Source organism: Neophocaena asiaeorientalis, unplaced genomic scaffold, assembly GCF_003031525.2.
Source record: "Neophocaena asiaeorientalis asiaeorientalis breed wild unplaced genomic scaffold, Neophocaena_asiaeorientalis_V1.1 scaffold100, whole genome shotgun sequence".
Classification (NCBI taxonomy): domain Eukaryota; kingdom Metazoa; phylum Chordata; class Mammalia; order Artiodactyla; family Phocoenidae; genus Neophocaena; species Neophocaena asiaeorientalis.
In genome coordinates this window covers 8,367,926-8,373,925 of record NW_020173955.1, presented here as the reverse complement: position 1 = coordinate 8,373,925, position 6,000 = coordinate 8,367,926, and positions in this window count along the sequence as shown.

Below are 6,000 nucleotides of genomic sequence, written 5' to 3'. Positions count from 1 at the left end.
TTTTATAATGGGTTTGGCAGGCATTTCTTTAACATGTTAGGGTGGGGGAAATAACCTTTATTACAGTTCTTTAAGGTTTTGAATTATAAAACATGTCTAATACAAGCATTTGTTTATTTTAATTTAAATTTTAAAAACTGCATTCTTTTCTGATCAGCCTTAGAAACATAATAATAATAAAATAGATAAAAATCATTACATATTTATTCCAGAACATAAAACAGAGAAAATGATTGGGTGTTATCCAATTCTTTTATGAGCTAAACATAGCTCCGACACTATAATCTAATAAAGATGTGACACGGAAAAAAAATTTAGACAAACCTAACTTATGAATGTTAGACACAAAATAAATAAAATGCTAGCAAATCTAGTTCAAAATACACTAAAACTTTAACCCATTGAAATCAAGGAGAATTTACCTTAGACTGGAAAGCTGACAATACAAGAAAGCATTAATAGAATAACCATATCAATGGATTAAATAAGAAAAATCATATGATCCTCTCAGTAGATGCTAAAAGGCCACCAGGTGAAATTCAACATTCATTTATATTCTTAATAAAAACATATTACTATATAAAATTAAAATAAACACGATGAGTGTCTATTCCAAATAAAGTCAGTTAAACATACTAAAGATACATTATTTATCATTATTAAATTTTCATATTTTATGCCATTTTTAGCCAATGTAATGAAGTATGAAACAGAAATAAGAGAAATAAATAGTAGAAAGGCAAACACAAGAATTTTGTGATGCTTTCCAGATTAAGTAATTCCACAGCAAGGCAATTAAAAAGAACTAACTCATAGTTATTTCTTAATAAAAGAAAGCAGAGTAAATATTAACCCTGCAGAAGTCAATATATTTCTATGAAATTGTCAAAATCCAGTTAGCATACATGTAAAATAAACCTGTTCCCAAATGAAATTTTTAATGAGTGATGTGCATGACCTTTATAAGGAAAACTGTAATCCTTATTGAAAGATATAAATGGAGGGCTTCCCTGGTGGCGCAGTGGTTGAGAGTCCGCCTGTCGATGCAGGGGACACGGGTTCGGACCGTGGTCCGGGAAGATCTTAAAAAAAAAAAAAAAAAAAAAAAAGATATAAATGGAGACAAATAAATGGGGAAAACATGTTCTTTCATGGGAAAAATAAATAGTATGAGGATCTTACTTTTTTCAAATTAACTTATAATTCTGATGCAATTCCAATTAAAACATTATTTTTGAAGCCCTAGAGATTCATAGAAAAAAATGAAAAAGAAAATATAAAAGATATTTAATCTGATAATAAAATGCATCAGATAATAAATGACATTACTACCAGATAATTAAATACATCACTATGGTTTAAAACAATGCCTTTGACTAATCTGCTCGCCCCCCCGCCCCCGCACTACTAATAGGAAACAAAGTTCCCTAAAACCTTTGGGCCATCCTGAAGCTGGGTCTTGGTAGGCATAGATTTCGTCTCCTTTTTCTTTTTCCTCGTGGTCTGCCATCTGGTGGCCTCAATTAGCAACTACGTTTTCACTGCTGCAAGATGCCTAGGGTTGGCTGTTACCCTTTAGTTTACACTTGTTCTAGTTAGCCAAAGAATTAGAGTTGAGTGCCTGAGTCAAAGGGCACTAAATGACATCTTCCAATCTTACGTAAAAGAACTCTATATAAAATGACATAATGGGTTTGGAAAAAATGTTGGTAATTGTTGAAGCATGGTGTTTCTTTGGTGTATGTGCAAATCTGTATAATAGAAAGTTAAAAAGAAACAAAACAAATATTGCTTTCGGGGCTTCACTTGGTGGCACGGTGGTTAAGACTCCGTGCTCCCAATGCGGGGGGCCCAGGTTCGATCCCTGGTCAGGGAACTAGAGCCGCATGCATGCCGCAACTTAGAGTTTGCATGCCACACACAACTAAGGAGCTCACATGCCACAACTAAGGAGCGGGTGAGCCGCATCTAAGGAGCCCGCCTGCCGCAACTAAGACCCGGAGCAACCAAATTAAAAAATAAATAAATAAAAATAAAAGAGTAATATTCTTTTAAAAAATTATTGCTTTCACAAACATAAATGGCCAATTAATATATGAAACATCCTCAGCCTCATTAACAATTAAACATTGGTAAATTAAAACAAGTAAATTTTTTTTTAGCTTTCAGATTAAAAATCACTAAAACACTAACGTTTCTGGTGCTGAAAAGGTGTGGAAATATAAACACAATCTTTTGGTGAGAGTGTCAGTTTGTATTGCCTTTTGGAGGGCAATTTGGTAATACTGATGGAAAATTTTATTGTTCCAAAAATGTTTCATATCCTTACACCCAGAATTCTAATTCTCCTTTATGAAACGACTTGGCAAGAATGCAAAAATACATGTACATTGATATTTAATGTAGCAATGTTTATAAGAGCAAAATATTATAAATGAATAAGATATTCATTTTACAAAGGTACATCTAGGGCTTCCCAGGTGGCGCAGTGGTTAAGAATCCGCCTGCCAACGCAGGGGACACGTGTTCGAGCCCTGGACCGGGAGGATCCCGTGTGCCGCGGAACAACTAAGCCCGTGAGCCACAACTACTGAGCCCGCGAGCCACAACTACTGAAGCCCACGTGCCTGGAGCCCGTGCTCTGCAACAAAAGAAGCCACCGCAATAAGCCCGCGCACCACAACAAAGAGTAGCCCCTGCTTGCCTCAACTAGAGAAAGCCTGCACGCAGCAACAAAGACCCAAAGTAGCCAAAACTTAATAAAATAATTTATTAAAAAAAAAGGTACATCTGTATAATGGAATACCATGCATCCATTTGAAAGAACAATTTCTTTGTATTAATATTGAAAGATCCTTGGAAAATGAAGTAAAAGCAAGTTAGACAAAGGAGAATGGCCTCATTTTGGTTAAAGAAGATAATAATATATGTCAATAGGCACATTAAAAAAATCGGGAGGCCGATAACCAAACAATCACAGTGAGTTTTTTTTAGATGGTAGGAAAAATAGACTTTCACTTTCTTCATTGTGTAGTTCTATACTGTTTGAGTCTTTTTCAATACACATATACAATCATCCTTTGGTATCCATGGGGGATTGGTTCCAGGACCCCTGTGGATATCAAAACGTGTGGATGCTCAAGTCTCTTATGAAAAATTGCATAGTATTTGCAGTATTTGTATATAACCTATACATATCCCCCTTTATTTCAAATCATCTCCAGATTACTCCTAATACCTAATACAATGTAAATGCTATGAAAATAGTTGCCAGTGTGGCAAATTCAAGTTTTGCTTTTTGGAACTTTCTGGAATTTTTTTTTTTCAAGTACTTTTGATCCACATTTGGTTGAATCTGAGGATGCAGAACCCGTGGATATGGAGGGCTGACCATATGACTTTTCCAACAGAAGGAGTAATAAAGATAACATTTTAAAATGAATAGATAAAAGAGTGTTCCCCTGCCATCCTTAAAATATATTCCATTATTAAGCCCACTTCCCTACTGCCTCTGACATCAGGATGGTTCCCAGTCAGGGTATCTGATTCCACCTCTTCTGAAGGTGGAAGAGGCTTCTGTCATCCTTTTTTGCTTGAGAGACTTGATCTCAATGTTCTGGGCTCCAAATATGAACCTTGAAATTTTCTTTATCATCTTTCCCAGATATTCAAAGTGGGACTAAAGCAAATAGGCCACTCACTGGCTTCCTTACTACGCCAGAAGCCCAAACTATCAAGTTTATCAAGTCTAAACTAGTGGCCTCCACAGTGGATCCACAAAATTATCCATTGGCACTCAGGGAAAAAGTATTAGAATTTCAACCTATATATTTTTATCTCATCCTTTGTTAATTTCAATTTTCAACTTTTGTTTTTTTTAATTATACAGTATACAATTATTTATATTCATATATGTATATGTACAGGTCCATAAGTCATTAGTAAATATATATTCAAATATTAAGAGGAGTATTCAAAATTTTTTTTACTGATGAAGTATCTGGTCAAAAAAATTTAGAGGCCATTTAATTTAGACTATAGCTGCTTTTAAGAGAGAGAACTAAAAGCAGGTCTAAGATGCATATAAACATGTTCTATAAATTAGTCATCCTCCCCAAAGTCACTAATATAGTAGTTAAAAGAAAAAGAGAAAATAGATAAGAAAACACAATGGAAGACAAATGCAAGAGTCAATTTAGTACATAATCCAACGTAGAAGGGAAGAGAAGAAAGTAAAATAGGAAAATTATCTACATATACACAAATAAGACAATGAAAAAAACCTAATGACTAAAGAAAAGGAGGTGAAAGAAAAAGAGTAATTCACACAAAGATCCTGAACATTTAGAGATGAAATGAAAATAAGCAAACTATCATACAGTTGGAATTTAGAATGTACCATATCTGGAGTTCTTTATTCTTGGTTTCTAGCATGGTGCTTGGCACACAGTATGCACTCAATGAGTAAAGAAAGGATTCTAAGCCATGCCATTTCACACCAAATGTATGTGTTAAGTCACAATTTGAAAAGTCATTGTATTTACATTTCTTTGCTGTTATTTTAAATCAAGTTGTTGAACATTTTATAGATTATGAGCAATAAAAGACATTGAAAAGAGAATGGAAATTCTGTGATGCTACGTCTGCAAATGCAATAAAAATCTAAGGATTCATTGGAGAATTTGAAGATATGGCAGGTAATTATTTATTTGTCAACCCATGGAAACCTCCTCCATCCCTTTGCTGTTATATAAACCAAATAATCAAGACTATTTGGAAAGAACCTATAATTTAGAACTTCTAAAAAGTCTTTCTATAGCCAGAATAAAAGCAATTTAGAGGATTAAAGCAGTGACCTTTTTTCCTTTCTTTACTTGAAAGCTGAATTCATACCATTTGGAGTAGTAATTAGGTAGTTCATTAGAGCTGTTTTATATGTTCTATAAATTACATATGAAAATGACACTTCTGTTGCATTGGTATTTTTAAGCTTATTGCTAATAATAACTATAAGCCATCTGATCTAGAATGCAAGCATATTTTGCTAAAGTTAAAAAAACCCCACTCTGCCAGTAGTCACACCTTTACTGTCTCCCGCAGGAGCAGAAAAGAGAAATGGATTGCTTTCAGGTGAATATGAGGCTCTATGTACTCCAGTCATAATTCACATGTTCATCAAATACTCATTGTGGGTCTCTTAGTGCAAATCATTGTGTTGGAGTTGGAGATACATTTGTGAAATTAAAGAATTTATATCGTCTGGAATTTACAATCATTTCTAGTCCTCCCCTGACTAAATTAGCAATCTCCCAAGTATCTGAGATATATTTGTGCATTTGTAGGGACATGTGGACTCATGGATATAAAACAATAATAAAAGGGATAAGAATTAGCATTTAACCATGATGATTGCAGAATGCACAATACTTCCTCTTAAAACAAAACCAAACTCCATAGGTACATGTCTTTAAAAACTGCTTGCTGTATGATTTAGCAATTCCACTTTTAGGAATTCATTTTCACAAAGTGGTAAAGATTAGGTGCAAAGATTTAGTTACAAGGATGCATTTATTTTTAAAACAGTGCAAGAAACAGCTTAGGTAAATACGGAATTGTTTAAATAAATTGTATTATGTTCACACAATGGAAATGAATTGCTTGTGTACTGCTAAAATTGGTATGTTGAAATCTTAACCCCTAAAGTGATGATATTAGGAAGTAGGGGTCTTTGGTAGGTGATTAGGTCATGAGGAGCCTTCATAAATGGGATTAGTGTCCTTATAAAGAGACCCTGGTGAACTCCCTTACCTCTACCACCTGGGAGGACACAGAGAGATGATGGTGGTCTATGAATCAGGAAGTGGGCCTTCACCAAATCAGCTGACTCCTTGATCTTGGATTTCTCAGCCTCCAGAACTGTGAAAAAGACATTTCTGTTGTTTATAAGCCCCCTAGACTATGGTATTCTGTCACAGCAGCCCAAGCTAAGACACTAGGTAA